We start from the raw sequence: 17,781 nt of genomic DNA, 5'->3' as shown, positions 1-17,781 counted from the left end.
GACAGGCAATCCCATACTGACAGTAATAGAAAAAAGGGCATATTTTCTCCCGAATTTTCTTTAAAAAAAAATAGACATTCTTTTAAAAAGCTCTAGAGTAGTTTTAAGTGAGGCAACTTTGTTTCCTAGAATATAACCTTCAAGAATATAAGCTTGCAAAGTTATTTCTTGACTCTCACCTCTACAATGCAACATAAAATGCTCTACTCTTCATGGTAGAAATGACCCGTTCACTTCTTCAGTTACTCTCATTTGATTCCATTTTTTTTTTATGATACTTACCTTTGTTTAAAATACACTTGGATAAATTACCCGTTTATCACAGAGACGCTAAATCATATCATGTAAAGTGCCTGGACTTTTGTCTTCCAATCACAGTGCATTGGCTAAAAGGAAGAATTAGGTTAAATGGTCTTCCATTTAAGAATTGGATTTATTTTTACTCTGAAAATAGTTGTTTTGTCTTGTTTTTTATTTTCTCCAATTGATAAACCTTCGATTATAGCATTAAGTGTGCTCATGCACACATTTCTGGTGTACACACACACACACACACACACACACACACACACTAACAATGTATAGATAATTCAGGCACCGTTAGAGATCCCTTATCCAAGGTGCAACTTATTAATAAAATAACCTCAAATAGAAACTTACAACCTGTGTACTTTCTTCCCACTTTTCAAGATTGGCACACGCTTCCTGCTCCTGGGGTCTTTGGTCTCTAAGGGAGCTTTTCAAGGGACACTTGGCCTCTTGCAAAAAAGTAGAGCATTTTGCACATTCCACGGTTTGGCAAAGTCAGAACTAGTTATTTTCTCTAGACCAGTATCAAGTTCTTCTCAGGCATATGATTTCACTTGAAGTCCTGCCCAGGAATCCTTCAAAGTGAGCGTTTGTCCCGCTCTCATGATGTCAGGCGGTTTTCCCTGCATCTGTAATTTGAAGAAAAACAAACAAACCTGCGGGGGAACGAACGCCACGGAAACCCAAACAGAACTCCGTGGGGAATGAGGGTCTCACCTGCAAAGGGTGCACCAGAGGGACACTAACCAACGCTGCCCAGTGTGGGTGGCAGTCCAGCCGACCTTGTTGAGAAAGTGTCAATGTCGCTGCTCTCTGCGGATGGCACGGACCCACCACTCTGGGCCTCTGGCCGCTGCTAGGAGGCCGCTGCGCCAAATGTCAGCGGTAGCACCGGGGAAACAGATACAGACACAGGCAAAGGCCCAACCTCAAATTTCCAAAGACAGGCCGGCATTAGTGACAAACTGGGGGTCGGGAAGGGAATCCCCAGGGGCCACTTTTCCAGAAATTTTTGCTAATGTGTCATAAAAAGTGCCCCACCCCCAGCAGCAGTGAGAGTAGAGGCGCTCTTACACAATGGAAGTAGTCGGCTTCCTCTTTTTTTTTTAAAAAAAAAAAACAAACAAAAAAAAAAACAACAAAAAAAAAAAAACAGGGGCAACCCCACTATTTCCCGCACTCATCTTTGGAAAGTAACTATCAAAAATACAAATAGGATTAATTTTCTGTTTAGTGTTTAGTGGGAAGCAAAAGACAGACCTACTAAACTCGGTGCTGGGTGCGGTTTCCATTCTCTTTTGTTTCAAGGCCCCAAGAAGCAACCCCACTTAATGTTCTTAGCAAATCAAAGCACGCATCCTTTGAAGAAGGTGTGTAATTGGAGTTTGAGGCATATATGGAATTCCCAGATGTCTATAAAGTAAGAAGGAGCCTATGGCAGGTCGCTGGAAGCAGTTACAATTACTGACACACGCGAAAACTGCTTTATTTTCTCTCCCTAGATAAAGGCCAGAAAGTTAAGTCTCAGGAAAGGCTGGGATGTGAGCATCGTGTACATGCATCTTCTTGTACCAGAATCATAACAGAATAGCATAGCAGCAAAAAGAGCACATGGTCAGAAAACCTCAAGGAAAACAGTCAATTACAGTGGGGATTTCGTGGGCGCCCTGCAACAAGATTATTTGGGGTTTGCTGCAGCAAAGGCCTTCAGTGGCTTCTTTATTGTTTACGTGGACTAAGTTCTGTTTCTTCTTGTCTCTCTTACCCAAACTGGCAACCCTGTCTACGTTTTGCTACATGTGACTTAGGCTGAGGCCAGAGGAGCGAAACTTCAGACTAAGAAAGTCAAAGGCACTGCTGAAAAACATTCTTTCCAGAAGGCAGCCTTCTCTTGGGGGGGATGGGAGATTGGGAGCGGAACGAGTGAAATTACAATTCTGTAAAACATGCAGCCTAAAGGTCTACCAGATAGAGGGAAAGCTCCCCGAAAGGAGACCCACAACAGCTACCCTCTTTCTGATTGTACGGAAGAATGTGAAGAGGAGTACGATCTGGGCTGACAAGAATTGTGTGTGAGTGTGAATGTTGCTTACAAGGCAGGTTTTGCTGTTTTGTTTGTTTGTTTTGTTTTTGGTCTGGAGCACGAATCGAAAAATGAGTTTTCTTCCGGAGGGCAAGGCACCCTGCCCTCATCTACCTGCAGAGTGGCCTCCAGGCGGGAGACCTCTGGGTGTGCTGAAGAGATTGGCTTTAGCAGAGGTTGTCACTGGGAGGGGGCATTTTGTGTGTGTGTGTTGGGGGGATTTTGACTGGGGGCTAGAACAATGGGGGACTAGAACAAAGAATGGCAAGGAAATGACCACTAAGGCCTGAAGCAGAGGTGAAAGGTACTTGCTGGAGAAGCGGGTGTGACAAGTGAAAGGTTGAGCAGGTACTTGAGGAAGTTTATCTTGCCCAGATGTTAAAGCTTTTATGAAATGTCACGTGAAGAGAACAGATGTGCAAGTTTGCAAGTGGAGCCACGCCCTTAAACACAAGGAAGGCTTGCAGGGAAATCCAGGCATAAATCAACAACCTTCGTTTCTTGAAATATCTATTTTCTCTCTTACATATTTACTCATAGGAAGTGAAGGTTCATCTTTAACTGCTTCTTCCTCAAATCCTCGTTTCTTCCCTGCCCAGCAAGGCCTTTGTTTCTCCTCAGCTCGCCTGTTTTCCTTCCTCATGTTGTTCTCCAAGTTTCTCTCCCTTCTTCTTTGCATTTGATCCTGAGGAAAGTATCAGGTCTCGGTTTGGAAAAGCTGAAACTAATCAATTGCCTATTTGAAGGGGTAGAGAGTGATAAGAGGGCAGGAACGCCAGGCTTGACAGACTCTAAACCTCCAAGATGCTTGGATGGGCTGAAAGACGAGTGTGTGATCCTTCCCTCCTGGGGCTGGGAACCAGTGCTCTGGGGATCCCTGAGTCCACGGGGAAGGCCTTTCACCAAGACAAGAGACTGCTTTGATTGAAAAAGGATATTTTTTGAAAAGACTTGTGCACATAAGACACATTTTCCCCCTCATGAGAGGGAAGCTTGGCCTATAAACACAATTTAAATAAATTAACAGTTACCCAGTTTGGGAAATTAATAAGATTCCCCTTTCTGAGTTTAAGAGGGATGATCATGGAAGGCCTTGTTAACACTAATGTGTGGCCATGCCAGGATCCCCCCACACAGTAAGCGTTTAAATGTTTGCTGTCCATACAGTAAACATGTAAAGTAATTGTTCTATGGCTTTTATTATAACTGCAACAGGTCCCTAAATTATTTATATTGCTTCTGGCTTACTTATTATTTAGCTTTCCATAGGGCTTTATGTTTTAACAAAACATAAAGAGTTAGAATGAAATTTTCTTGTCCAATTTTAGGGTTTATCTTGTTCTTAGAATTCCCTCCAAGCTGAGGGAGAGAGAGAGAGAGAGAGAGAGAGAGAGAGAGAGAGAGAGAGAGAGAGAATGAGAATTAAAAGAGATGCCATTAACTCTAGAGAGTAACCAAAAATTTAAATACCCATAACTAGATAAACAGGCAGGTCCTTTCATAGCATTTAGTCTCAATACCTTCGGAGAACCCTATCTAGCCATGTAACCAGGATGTATTGCTTTTGGGTGCATATCTTATTATCTAGTTATAGCCCCTAAACATTTTGGATTCTAACTCTGAAGACAGATCCTGCCCCTTTGAATTTGCTTGCTCTTCAAGAATCATTAGATTGACCCTCCACCCCAAGTGTAAAGCTTTCTTTGGGGGACTTCCAGACTTCCAGGTCTTCATTTTCTAAAATATACCACCATACAAAGCCTCTCTCTCTCTCTCTCTCTCTCTCTCTCTCTCTCTCTCTCTCTCTCTCTTTCCCCTCCCTCCCTCCCTCCCTCCCTCCCTCCCTCCCTCCCTCCCTCCCTCCCTCTTTGTTTTCTCTGCAACTTAAAGGGTTGGGGCTTCTGTTGAAAGCAAGTGCACCAGAGACTATTTCCCCACTGCAAATTTAGCATGGAGATGAGATCCCTTAGAGTCCTGTGGGTGCAGCTCTGAAGCAGCTTGGCAATCCACTTCTGGGGCAGAGTCCTGCTTTCCCTAACAGTATTCTTTAAAATGTTCTTGTAAATCCCATTTGTACTTTGAAGATTTTTGTTAGCCTCCTGCTTCAATCCAACCCTGACTTCTCTTGCCACTCTCCATCAACACACACCTTTTAAAACTTCTGAGTTTTGGAGAGAGAGAGAGAGAGAGAGAGAGAGAGAGAGAGAGAGAGAGAGAGAGAGAGAGAGAGAGAGAGAGGAGAGAGAGAGAGAGAGACGCAGGATGGAGAAGAATCCTTCCTCTTCCTTCTTTCTCTGCATGCAGACTGAGTGAAATTTAAAACACATCTCATAGATCAGTTTTCCCCCTCTGATGTTAGACACAGTCCACGACCCGGATTTTCAAATAGCCAGGCAGGAGTCTGCAATATTTAATCCAGCCAGCTATTAAATGTCCTCAGGCTAAATCAGGAACACAAGAAAGAATCCTTACCGGATAATGATACCAAGAGCAGTTGGGTAGAGGGAGGGGGAGGGGCAAAGAAGGGGCAGACAACTCTAGAAATAAATATCTTTCACTTGGAAAACTCTGGTTTTAGAACTCCCATCAGAATAATAACAAATCGATGAAACATGAAAGAAAAGTCTTTGTTCAAGGATATAGTTTTAATGAAATACAGCGATGATAACAACACACACACACACACACACACACACACACACACACAATTAATAACTGCTTCAGAGACTCCGCTTTTCCTTTACCTATTAGGGACTAGGAGGGTCCGTAATGTGATCCCGTTCCTGTTCCTGCAGCCCCTGCTTTCCCCAATTAAGCCAAAACGGTTGTAGTGAGGAACCCGGCCGCGGACTGAGGCTGCTCACCACATCTCTGCTCCTGCTCCAGCGCTCGCATTTCTACAAAGCCAGGCCCAGTGGGACTGGGCCTAGAGGTTCTTGCCTTCTTAAAAAGGCAGGAACCTTCACCTGGAAGCTAACTTTCCGGGTATCTAACAGGGGAAGACAACAAATGTAGCACCAGGCAGATGGTGTTCCCCAAATCCGCCTAGCCAGGGCTCCCCACTGACCCGACCCAACGGTTTTTGTTGATTTAAACCTTCGGGAGGGATTGCAACTGAGAGAGCAAACGGGGTTGAGAGTCGAGGAGTAAAGCCAGGAGGCCGGGCTGGGGATCGCCCGAGGAAAAAAAAAATGCAACAACATTTGGGAAGGGGTGGGGGTGCAACCTTTTAGGCACCAGGGTCCAGGCATTTTGTCAGCCGCATCTGTCACTTGTAGCAGTGGACAGATAAAACCATCCCTGATCAAAGAGATCCGTTCATAAATCACCCTTAAGAAATGGATTGTAAGGAGTAAAAGACACGTGTCGAATAATCTCGACCTGGAGTAGGCTCCCCGCCACGCGGTGCCCGCCGCTCCTTCCCGTGGTTTCCCGGCGCCTGGGCTCCCAGCTGGGAATGGGGGCGCTCTCTTTCCTGGCCCTCCCCTCCCCCAGCCCCGCCGCCCCCTGGCCTCCCGCCTCACAAGTTCGCCGGGGCCAGCCAGGTTTCGGGTTTGAGATTTCCATACGATCTTGACTCTTGGACTGACCACGCAAACAGCAGGGCAAGCGGATGGATGGAGTCTTTATTTAACTCTGAGGAGACACGAGAGTGGGTCTCTCAAAATCGAAGATATTTCGCTTTCAGGTCCTGTCCTTAAGTTTCTTTTTCCTACTCTTTCCCACCCCTACCCCCACTGATCTTTATTCCCAGAAAACTCAAATCTCTGCAAAGTGTTCTGGGCAAACCATGCGCGGAGAGTAGAGTTCAGCTGGAGCAGAAACGGTCCTGACGTGTGCTGTGCTGCATTCCGGAATATTTGGGTTCGGAAGCTCAGCACGCAACTCAGTCACCCCAGTGCCCTATCTAGGAGTAGTCGCAGTCCTGGGCACTAGGATCAACTTGGTTCTCTTTCTCCCTCCCACTGTCCCGCACCTGCTTCCTCTGGTTGACACAGAGCAGGCGAAGGCGAAGGTCCTGTTCGTGCGCTGAGCGTCCGGCCAGCAGTCGGAGGACCCCGGGAACGCGTGAGGGGAGGGCTGAGAGGCTGGTGTCGCAGTCCCCAATATAAGTCATGTTAACGAACTTCGTGAATGTTTGCAGGGTTTACAGCAACAGACCCCCGCCCCCAGTCCCTTTCTCCCCCCCACCCCCAGCTTCAATGTCTTGTAGATAAGCGGGATTTTGCATATAATAGGTGTTTATGGTCCTGGAAACTGCTCTTTGATCTGGGATTTGAGGGGTGGAGTGTCTGAAGGGTCTCTAGACGCTTGTCTGATTTGAATGCTTTTCAGGATGATTTATGGCAAAAAGCTCATTTCTGACACTTCCAGATGCCAAAGCTTTCTTACCCTCCAGAAAGGGCAAGGATATCTGCTTCAAACGGCCACTCACGGAGGTACCTAAGACACCTAAGGCTTTCTTGCCTGCCATCCCAAACTGGCGGTGTGTTCTGGCCACCTAGGGTGGCCGATAGCCTTCCCTGTCTTCTAGGGAGTGGGGCAGGATCTGAGGTGGCTAAACTACGGCATGAAACCGAAGCACCCGCCTGCAAAGTTAGGCTTCTGCAGTAAGTCTATTTTATGCAATTAGCCACTAGCTCCCCGCCCAGTCGGTGGTTTGGCGTTAATGCGATTTGACCCCCCCCCCCCATGTGAAGTAGGGCAAAAATAAGCCCTCCGCTGGGACCCCTGGCAGTTTCAGCCTTCAGCCTCGGCCCGGGGCCGAGGCTGAGTGGTGCGAGGTCCTGGTTCCCGCGGGGTGGGGGAACCGACAGCGTCCAGAAGCTGCTCCGGCTTGGGGGTGGGGTGGGGGTTGGGGAGGCGATGTCTTTCGGAAAGCTCCCTGCAGGCTCGGGACAGCGAAGCGAGGCCAGGAAAAATAATCCTAGCGACTCATTTACTGCAAGCTGCACGGTGAGGTTGGAAAACTGGAATGCGCACCGCGGCAGGGGGGCAGGTCAGACGATTTTAGGGGACCCCTAGGGCAAGCCTAGCTGAGTATGTGCTGAAGGCATTTGTCAACTCGAAGCCAAAGGTGGGCCCGACCCTTAGTAGCCTCCAATGACGCTTTTCTCTAAGAAATGTTTCTCACTGGTTTATTCTATGTAACAGATTGGCCTGTGATGGGTGGTGATGCTCTTATCCCTTTATGCTAGTAATTAAGGAAGGACTGGACCTGTAAAGTTCAGCACTGCTTGTGGTATCTGCTAACAGAGAAAGGTTTGCCCCTGAGAGGTGCTCCGGGTGTGTGCTTAGGCGTCTTCCAAACTGGAATTCGCACTCTTTGGGGGAATCTGTACTGTTGATGGGCGGATCTTCACTATTTGCGGGGAATCTCTGTATTTGCGGAAAACTGCACTATTTGTGGGGATCTGTGCTGTTTTAGGTAATGTGTAGTATTTGAAGAAATGGACACTATTCGGGGATCTGCACTGTTTGGGAACAATACCTATCTGGGCACTTTTGGTATGGTCTCTATTCCTCCTTTCAATATTAGTGATTTGAAAGCTTATGGGATGTAGTCTTAAGAGGAAAAAAACCTTGGAATTCTAGATGTCAGAGAATATATCAATCCTCTCGACAAACTGTTTTTCCACTCTGTAAACTTTCCTCATTCTCCCTAACATTACAAGCTAAGAAACACCATCAGAGTTGACTAACTAGGTTGTATAGAATCTGTCCTAATTGGAGAAGCTTAATTACAGGCCAAAATTGTATGATTAGATCTTTCTATCCCTCCAAGGGCAGTGGGAAAGTTGTTGTAAATCTTTGCCTCTATTTTTAGAGTTTAGTTGGGACATCAAAAGAACTAGTTCACCTCTTGTCATTCATATATATATATATATATATATATATATATATATATATATTCAAGAGCACAGACTCTTAAAAGAAACATTTTCCCAACTTCAAACCTATCAAATGTTTAACAGCTGAAGGATATTCGTCTTTTGGAGTCTTGCCAAAATGTCAATAAAAATTTAATTATTTCTGAAACATATGGGAGTACTTACAAGACCCCAAAAAATGTGATACCAAGTATTGATATTAAGAGGAAACCTATGATATACTTTCATATTTTCCAGTCAAGGCCTTATATCCCTGAAAGATTCTACAAGCCACAGACATATTTATTCTTCCTGACAAGGTTTCTAAAAACATCATGAAAGGCAGGTTGGTGGCTAATAGGGTCACCTGTGTTCTCTGTAAGGAGAAACCACAGTGGCATTCTAATATATTTGCTGTTTGTTTCTGTAGAAACCTTTCTACCATTTCTGTAATAGCAACGACCATTTCACTGTAAATCAAGGGACAATATCCAGTGCTATGGTCGATTCTGTTACCAGCTAACATAGATTGCTTTTCAATATGCTGTATCTAAATATTCTTCCTAATCTATAATTTTGCCAGGCTGCAAGATGAAAGGACATTGAAAGGTGCTACTGGTTGTTATTTCTTTAATTGGCTGTAATGAACAAGACCCATGTGTGACTCAGGATACACACTGATATATGAGTAGTCTTTTGATAAGCTACTTCTGTTTAAAGGCTGCAGTTTCTTCTCCACATGTAAGTTCCAGAAGACCTTTAAGATTCAAAGCATGGCATTGGAACCTCAACTTCTAGAGTACAGGGTGTCTTCCAGGCAGCAGCTACTCTGGGACCATTCCTCTGGAACCCTGAGAGTTGATTTAACTTTCTTGTTTCTGTTTTAGTTGTCCCCGGAGTTCTCTGAAGTTGCTGGAGTCCTGGTTATTTTCACCCAGAACAAGCAGGTCCCAGAATCAGTACTGCCAAGGTGGTGGCAATTTGCACACCTTTTTGGTTGATTACAAATAGGCTCTCCATCATTGGAATAAAGTTTCCATTTCCCTCAGTGTTTAGACTCATTTAATTCAACCATGTAATTTATAGGAAGGACTAGAAACACAAGGTTTAGGGGCATTTTCCCTAGAGTGTTGCTCCTTCCTTTACTTGGACATGCAGTTTTCAGATTTTAAGAGGGATAATAAACTCCAGAAATCACCTATGTACCAGAATAACCAAAGAAGCTGTTCCCCAACCCTCAATCTCTCTTCTACTATTAACTATTAGATAAACAGCACGGATAACAGGATCATGACTGTCTTTTCATAAGTGAAGTGGGAAACATCTCTTCATACCTACTTAATAACTGGCAAATGGTAGGTTGGGTACAGAAATAAGTGTTAGTCCTTACATTTTTCCATTCATACAGAATAAAAACAAGTGTCTTTACTGATGTTAACATTTATCTTGTAACATCTTGAATCAATGTAAATTTCTGGGAACTTAAAGTTTAACTTTTTACAATTTTGGGCTCCAGAGCTTTACTTGGGGTAAGGTGCCCTGAAACTATTGTTTTTGTATTAATAGGCATGATTGCCACTAAGAATGCTTTTATGTATCAAAGGCGATGAAAGAAGAAGGAGGACTAAACTAATATCTGCAGAAAATGTTGGACAAGCCTTCTGGGACTTCAATGTACCCTATGGAGTAATTAAGGAGTTGCACAGAACCCAAGAAGAATGATTTGAAGTGAATTTTCCCACTTCCATGCAGATGATTCCACAGGTCTCTTCTGTCTGTGCCTTGAAGTACAATTCTTAACAATCCAACATGCTCCTCCAGTGGCTAATGAGTTACAGTTACAAAGAACAGCTTATGGTTATATTTTAAGTTACACAGGAAGATAGTACCCCAGGTGAGAAGTGAAAAAAAGTTGGTTTCATATACAGTTATAGATGACATTCGTTTACTCCTGAATATTGACCTGCTCATTTATCTGATGATGCAGATAAAATTTTAAAATTCATGTAGATCAACAGAAACATTTTTCTTTTCTTTTTTTTATTGGATTTTATATTTACTTTTCAGATTTTATCCTCTTACCCCCTGATGCCCACCATCCAGGAACCTCCTATCCCATCCCCCCTCCACATGCTAACAAAAGCATTTTTTAAAAAATGTTTACTTAGCCCCTGGCACTTTTTTTCCAAGTGTCAGGCTGGATATGTGGCACCTGTGACTGCTTTTGACTAAATGAACCAGTACTCAGTCAACAAACCTGTCTTGGATGTCTCTAAGGTCGAAGTCCCTTCTGTGCAGAAGTGGCTATGTGACTGTGAGAGGAGAAGCTTCTACTAAAACCCTCCTGCCACCTGAGCCTATGACCTGAAGCCTCCTGCCAAGGCTGGGCTGGCTGCTTTACTTGCTTTTCATGATACTTTGGAATGGGGCATAAAAGTGGGAACCTGCTCTCTCTGCAACCACAGAAGGGGAAATCAAAGCAATACTGCCTTAGTACACTGAAATGTGAACCCAGTGTGTCAGTGGAAGCTCCAAAGTTCTCATTTTGCATACATTTTCTCTCATTTGCTACATTCTTTTCTTCTCATCAAACTGTGTTGACACCCCCTAAATTGATATCCACATTAATCCATAGGTCCTTTTGATACAGATGCATGCCCGGCTCTCTGATACAATTCCAGCACCCTACTTAGCACCAACACCCAGTGCTTTCGAGCATTTGAACTGGCATCTTTATCCTAACAAAAGGTCCTGAGCTAGAGAGGCCACAATCCTCATCTAAAGGAACAAGATCACAGCATTGAGATTTCTGTACTTCTGTAGCCAGCAAGTTACATTTTCGTGTTGATTGTAAATTTATGTTTGTAATGAAGACCCCAGTAAACCAAAGCGATGTTTCAAAAGATAGTCATTAAAACACCATGATTCAAACATTAATTTTCCCTTAAGCTTAAGCTTAAGTTTAAAATAGCTATGAAGCCCGTAGCTGTCCCTTGCCTACAAGATCTCATTGTTCAAATAAATGAAGGGATGTGTTTGGAGGACTTATGTAACCTGCAGTACAGCATTAATTTCCAGCCCTTGGTAAAATCTATCCTCAGTCAGTGAGCATCTCTTAAAATCATATGTGGCAGCCTTGGTACCCCCAAAGCAGTAACGATTAAGTATAATAAAAGGCTGGCTTATTATCAGATCATCTTAATGTCTGTCAAAATTATTCCATTTGATTGTTGTTTTGAGCTCCAAATAAGCTCTGTCCATGTGCTTCAAGACCAACTCTGAGCTACCTGCCTTGAAGAGTGCATTCCATTCCCCCGACCAGCCATTCAGAGACTCATGTTTTCTATTCCTATGCTGTCAACATCCAGTATGGCTTTGTCACCTCTTAAAGAGAGTAATCACTCATACAGAAGTGTAAGCAGTCCAATCAATAACTATGAATGCCTATACTTGTTATGTATTGAATATATGCACATGCTATTGTAAAGCTAAAAGTGGTGGTTTAGAAGCTATAATTCAATTGTGGATTGAAAAGAAGCATTCTGAAGAGAGTTTCAATTTGGTATGATTAGTGTGAATGGAGAAAGCTGCTTCTCCACCCGGATTTCTGCACTCCCCCTTGACTCTAGAGATGCGGTGAACGTGCATAATTTAAGGCAGGTGGTCTGCATAGTGGGCTGACCACAGAGAATGAGAGACCGTGCATTTGATACCCTGACGGCTGCTCTTTAATAGACTTTAAATAGACTTTGACTATTATTTGGCTTTTGGCTATTACATTTATTTTCACTTTCTTTCAAAAGCTTTTCTCTTTCATTTCGTCATTTTTCCACACACTGAAATGTAACCCTGGTCCAATATCACCAAACAGAGGATTTATCTATATTGTCATCAAACTAAATGCAAACGAAATATCAAAGGGGAGCAGAAGGCACAGCTATTTTTGGCTCTTGAATGCTGACAGAAAATGCATGCATTTTTCTTTGCCTAGGTAATAACAACATTTTATTTTTATAGAAAGCCTTTCATCTGAGAATCTCAAAGGCCTTCGAGGTGTCATTTGGGTCTGGCATTCTTCAACCGTCTGCCCCCGAAGTCTCTTTCAGTAATGCAACTTTGCTGTTGGATGTAGTTTCTCAGCAGCTCTGCACTAGGCCTTGGGTATCCAGAGGTTCAAGGGCGTTAGGCGTTTCTTGATTTGATCAAACCAATGACCAGTGATGACATTTTCAAAACAACCCTCGGAGGAAGATGGGTGGCAGAGATGATTATTGAATTTGCAGGTGGAACTGTTGTGACACAGCAGGGTTAAGTGACTCACCTGAGGGACCACAGGACAGTCTTTGTACCTGCTACAAACGGGATCCCATGTAGCAGACCCTCAGCCTGCTGTATTTTCCTGACACCCTATCTGTGTCTTCTCCTTTCTGATTCACCACTCAGAGAGAAGGTAGAGTCAGCATGTGACTGAAAGATTCAACTACAAGGGAGGAAAGAACAGACCTTTAGAAAGTATGAGATTTAGAAATCAATGTATTTAAACGAGCCTAAATTAAAATAAAAAGGAATATGGGGTGAATGTCAAAGAAGTAGGTAGTGTGGTTTTTAAGTTCCATCCCTAATAAGTAAGGAAACATTTGTTTTAGAGTATCAGGGTTTTCTTGTCCTAGTTTGTTCGATTTGGTTCTTGGAGACAGAGTCTTGCTATGTAGGTCTGACTGGTATGGGACTCATGTACCTCCAACTGAACTAGAATTTGGGGGAGATTCCCTAATTCTGCCTTCTGAATGCTGGGCATATAGGTGTGCACCGCCATACCCAGCTGAAAAAAATACTTATTGACATAAGGCAGGAAGCAAAGACATGGTGCTGTGTCATGTATTCCATTCATATACTTCTGCATTTATACATTAATTTATATGTTTATGTTAATCATTTTAATTTATATACAACTTAATTATCTTACTCTTTGCTTTGTCTTGTTTTGCCTCATATATTCAAGCTTATTCGTTTGCCTCAGCATCATGGTTGTCAGGATGAAGAACTCTGAAGTCTGGGCTGTTTCTTCTTGGCATCATTATCATTATGTGATTAACTGTTAACTAGTGTTTCATAATTCAGGGTTATTCCACTTAACATTTATGGTTTAATATCCTCTTGGGACAACACATCATAATCTACATTTAATTTTAAAATTCATGATGAATTTTGGGCCAGAAATGTATACTTTAAATGTAAGACAGCCCCAGTATTTTATTCCAGGGAGAATAGCTAATAGAAGGAACATGTATACTTTTCATTAAGGGGGCTTTATACAGAAGGAGAATAGTTTTCATCTGAGATTAATTATATTTTTAAGAGAAAAATTATTAAACAAAATATTTGGTTTTTTTTGTTTCCCTTTCCTTCATTTTGTATTTAATTTGAACTTTTGTTTTGGAATTCAGCGTTCATAGCAAATGATTATTACATGTAGCCATAAACAAAATTCTTGAAAACTATTTATATTATCCATACTGACACTGTCACTCTGTTCTTCTTATGGTTGGTTTTCAAAAGGAGTCATCTTAGATGTGTGTTTCCTAAGATTAGAAATCCCTGGGTCTGAGTGATGTGACTTAAACAGTTAAGAGAAATGTGTTCCTCTACATAGCACATTAATTTCCCCATGTCTGGAACAGAATTTTCAGAGTGATATGCCCTGTTCTTTATCTGTGCGTACCATCTGAGTCCCAAGCTCTATTTTGATCAGCTCCAGAAGAAATATGTATAAACAACCATGAGTAATGATGAAAACAACTTCAGATCTTGATCGTCTTACTTGGTCTGAACTTGAGAGTCTAGAGTCTGCCCTGCATTCTGGTGCCATCAGCCTCTTTCATTCTCAAAGTCTGCCTTGCTCTGTGCTTCCTTTACATATGGGTGAACTCTGAGACGAACTGTTCAGTTAGTAACATGAAATAATGAAAGGTGCTTAAGGAAGTTTCTTTATTGGGGAATCTCAGTATGGGGTTTGCTTTTATATATATATTTCTTCTAGGCAGTGATCAGACTGTTAATACTGCCTTTTGGATTGGCATCTAAGTTATTGTTTTTAAACCTATAAGATATGTGTACATTATTTATTTTTCCATAAACAAGTTCACTTTTTGATGTGCAGTTGAGCTAGTTTAGAACATCAAAAGGAGAAGTCTAGTTTGAGCTCTGCCTCTTGGTACTGTGTTTTTAGCCACATAACCGGATCTATTTGGATATTAGGTTATCTGTCACTGAGGAATGGAGTATATCATTAATGTTTGTACACTGTCATTCTATGATCTAATATCTTTGGTAATCCTTCAATAAAATAAAATGGTATAAAATATTATTTTGGAGATATTCTTCTCTGTGATGTGAAAAGCTTTATATTTATAAGATCAATTAAAATATTTTCTCAAATTATAGCTTAGAAATTGTAAATTGAAGAGTTTTCAAATTCTCCCAAACTCTGAACCTACCTTCACTGTAGTTAAAAAAAATAGGGCTTAATAACTTGAGATAAGAGCAAATACAACAATAGCTATAAATCAATACCAGTTATATTGCTGAAAGTTTCTCTTTCCTAAACTTGAACCAATGAGCTTGAGTCTTTAAAATCATTCTCAAGATGCCTTAACCCGCGTTATAAGTGTTATGAGACTTGAGAGCCTCTGCACATGTCAATTTACAAAACAATTAGCATTCTTATCATTGATAATTGATTGGTAGGTACAGGAACTCATCTTGACAGCAAGTGTTAGTCCACATCTGCATCTTAATTCCTTATTTTCACATCCAATATCTCTAAATATCTCTAAAACATTTTTTTAGGATCCATGTTCTTTAGGGTTTCTACGTCTTGTTTTGTTTTGTGGTCACTAACCACGAAGAAATTTGCCTTTTTTACAAACACTGGAAATAATTTACTGGTTTTAGAAATATTAAACCACAAGAAAAAAAATTTGAGAAACATTACAGGTCTGCCGAATCCCTCAAAAAACCCAGGAAATTGAGAGTTAACGCAGAGGCTCTGATCTAACTCTGTGTCAGGGAGTTAACGGCCCCTGAAGAATGACAGCTTGAGCGAAGCCCACAGATATGAAAACTTAGAACTCAGCATTTACTGACAGAGGGATGTAGTAAAGAGAAGGCACCCATGGTTAGTACAGTTTATCTGACACAATAGCATTACTGTTTACTTACTATAGAATAACAGTGTAAGCATCCAACCTCATTACAGAGAGAACATTTACAGGTTTAAATTATCTAACACAATAAAGTCTAATTTAGTTTGTTGCATAGATGTAGTTAATATTCAGATTTGACAAAAATGAGGTTCTCAAATGAGGTTTCAGTGATACTTGTTTGCATAATTTATGCTCCTGGCATATGGATGAAACTATGCTGTTCTTCCACTTTCTTTCCTAGTCACACTCAAAAGGCCAGAAATCTATACAGTTCCTGGATGAGAGGGGAAAACAAGCAAACAAACAAAAAAACAAAACAAAACAAAACCAAAAACCCTGTGTTCCTAATACAGAAGACAAACCTTTATTGTCAGAGAGGGTGCATATTTTTTTTCCCCAAACATTTTATCTTATGCATTGCTCATATAGAAACCACAATTCAAAAAACAGTCAAGAAAAAATTTTCCATTAAAAAAATCATTTAGTCCAAATGTCTATTATTGTGTATTGAGTTTATTTAAAATTATGCATTCTAAGCTGGTGCCAAGGTAGGAAAGGAGCTGTTTCATCTTGTTATATAATGAAGACATGGTTTGTAGAGGTTTGAGGGGGTGTCAATGTGTCAATGTTTATTTATATCATTCTGCCAGTTCCCAAACAGTGCTATACCAGTCTAGAAGTCTGAAATGTATAATTGGAAATCTTTAATTAAACTGAATCTGATTTTATATATAGGCAAAAAACCCCCACACATGCAAAATTATATGGTTTTCTTTAAGAAAAGAACATTGTTTCTTTAACATTGTTATTTCTGTTGTAATGGTTAATTGTTATAGAGTGTAGAAAATATGTATTGAATTTCAATTAAAATGTTATATTACAATCATTTTACTTTTAAATAAGTTATTTGTTGTATAAGATATTATAATTAAGCTAAATTTATATCAGTATGTACTCCTGGGTTGAATTTAATGCTTTATATATATCTCTTTAATCTGTAATGTAAAACTAAAAGTATTGGAAGTCCTGGAATCATCCACATACCTTTGTAAGCACTGAGCTATGTCACCACAAGAGGATGGGTGCAATACTGAAATAATTGCCTTTGAACTGGAGTTTTCTGAACTGAAGCATGACTGTTAGTCCATGGATATTGGATCCCGTCATTTAGAGAGCTGTTGTTTCCTTTTGTGTGAACAAAGAAAAACGTGACAATTTCCATATGCACCAGTTACATGTGTAACCAGAACACTAAAGATAAATTTAGGAAGTCACAAATAAGCAGTTTTTCACTTAAATAAAAGAAAATTAACCTTTGTTTGGGGTAACTTTGCCTCCCCCAAAACATTTTTTTTTTAATTTTAAAAAGAGCTCTGTCTGTTTCAAAAGCAAATTGATTATAAAAATGAGGCATCTTGGAATGTTTTACTTAAGAAATATTCATTTAAAGCATAGAATTTTATTTATTAAAACCTAATAATTTGCTTGTATGTACTAGTAATTTCAGAAAACACTAGTAAAATAAAAGGCATTTAATTATTTATTAGCAGGAAAGACTTTTATTGGTAGGGAAGGATTAGGTTTTTCATCATAGAAACATTTTTTTATGTGAATCTTTATGTCTTAGCAACTAAAATCTAGTTTTTATACTTCAATATAAAATGTTTAAAATGTTGGTGCATAAATATTATACAATTATGTGCTTCCAGATTCTGAATCTAAACTGTATTTTCTCACATCACATATTCAAATTCCAAGTTGATATAAGGTTAAAGTTATATGTGTAATAAATTTATTAAACCTATAAGGTCCACTTCCCCAACCCCCTAACATGGAAATCACATTAACAAGGAGAGAAAAGAATACAGGACCCAAAGATGTTATTAACACACTTCTAATACTTTAACTATAGATACTTAAAAAGTGCCTCTTTACCAGCAAGGAGTCGACTATTCTGAGCTAAAAGGACATTTGACACATTTACATAGCAAACTTAGTCAATGTTTGGAAATGCTTTGTAGTGGCCAAAAGCTGTACATTTCCCTCTGTTGACCTGATTCTCTTCTTCAAATAAAGCAAATTAACAGAAGATGCACCACACAGGATTACTGCAGATGTGCACACACTGCACAGCTAATTGCTCTTATTTTGTACAGTCCAATCCTGCACATGCTTTAATTTACATTTGCCTGAGTTAGCTTTTCAGTGAATTAGCGGCACTCTGCCACACACTAGATAGTAATGTGCTTGCATCACCCGATTATCTCAGATACATTATTGCCTCGAATCCATGCTCCTAATTTCCTTACCACCC

Source organism: Arvicanthis niloticus, chromosome 11 (assembly GCF_011762505.2).
Source record: "Arvicanthis niloticus isolate mArvNil1 chromosome 11, mArvNil1.pat.X, whole genome shotgun sequence".
NCBI lineage: Eukaryota > Metazoa > Chordata > Mammalia > Rodentia > Muridae > Arvicanthis > Arvicanthis niloticus.
Note: the sequence above shows the minus strand (reverse complement) of the source record.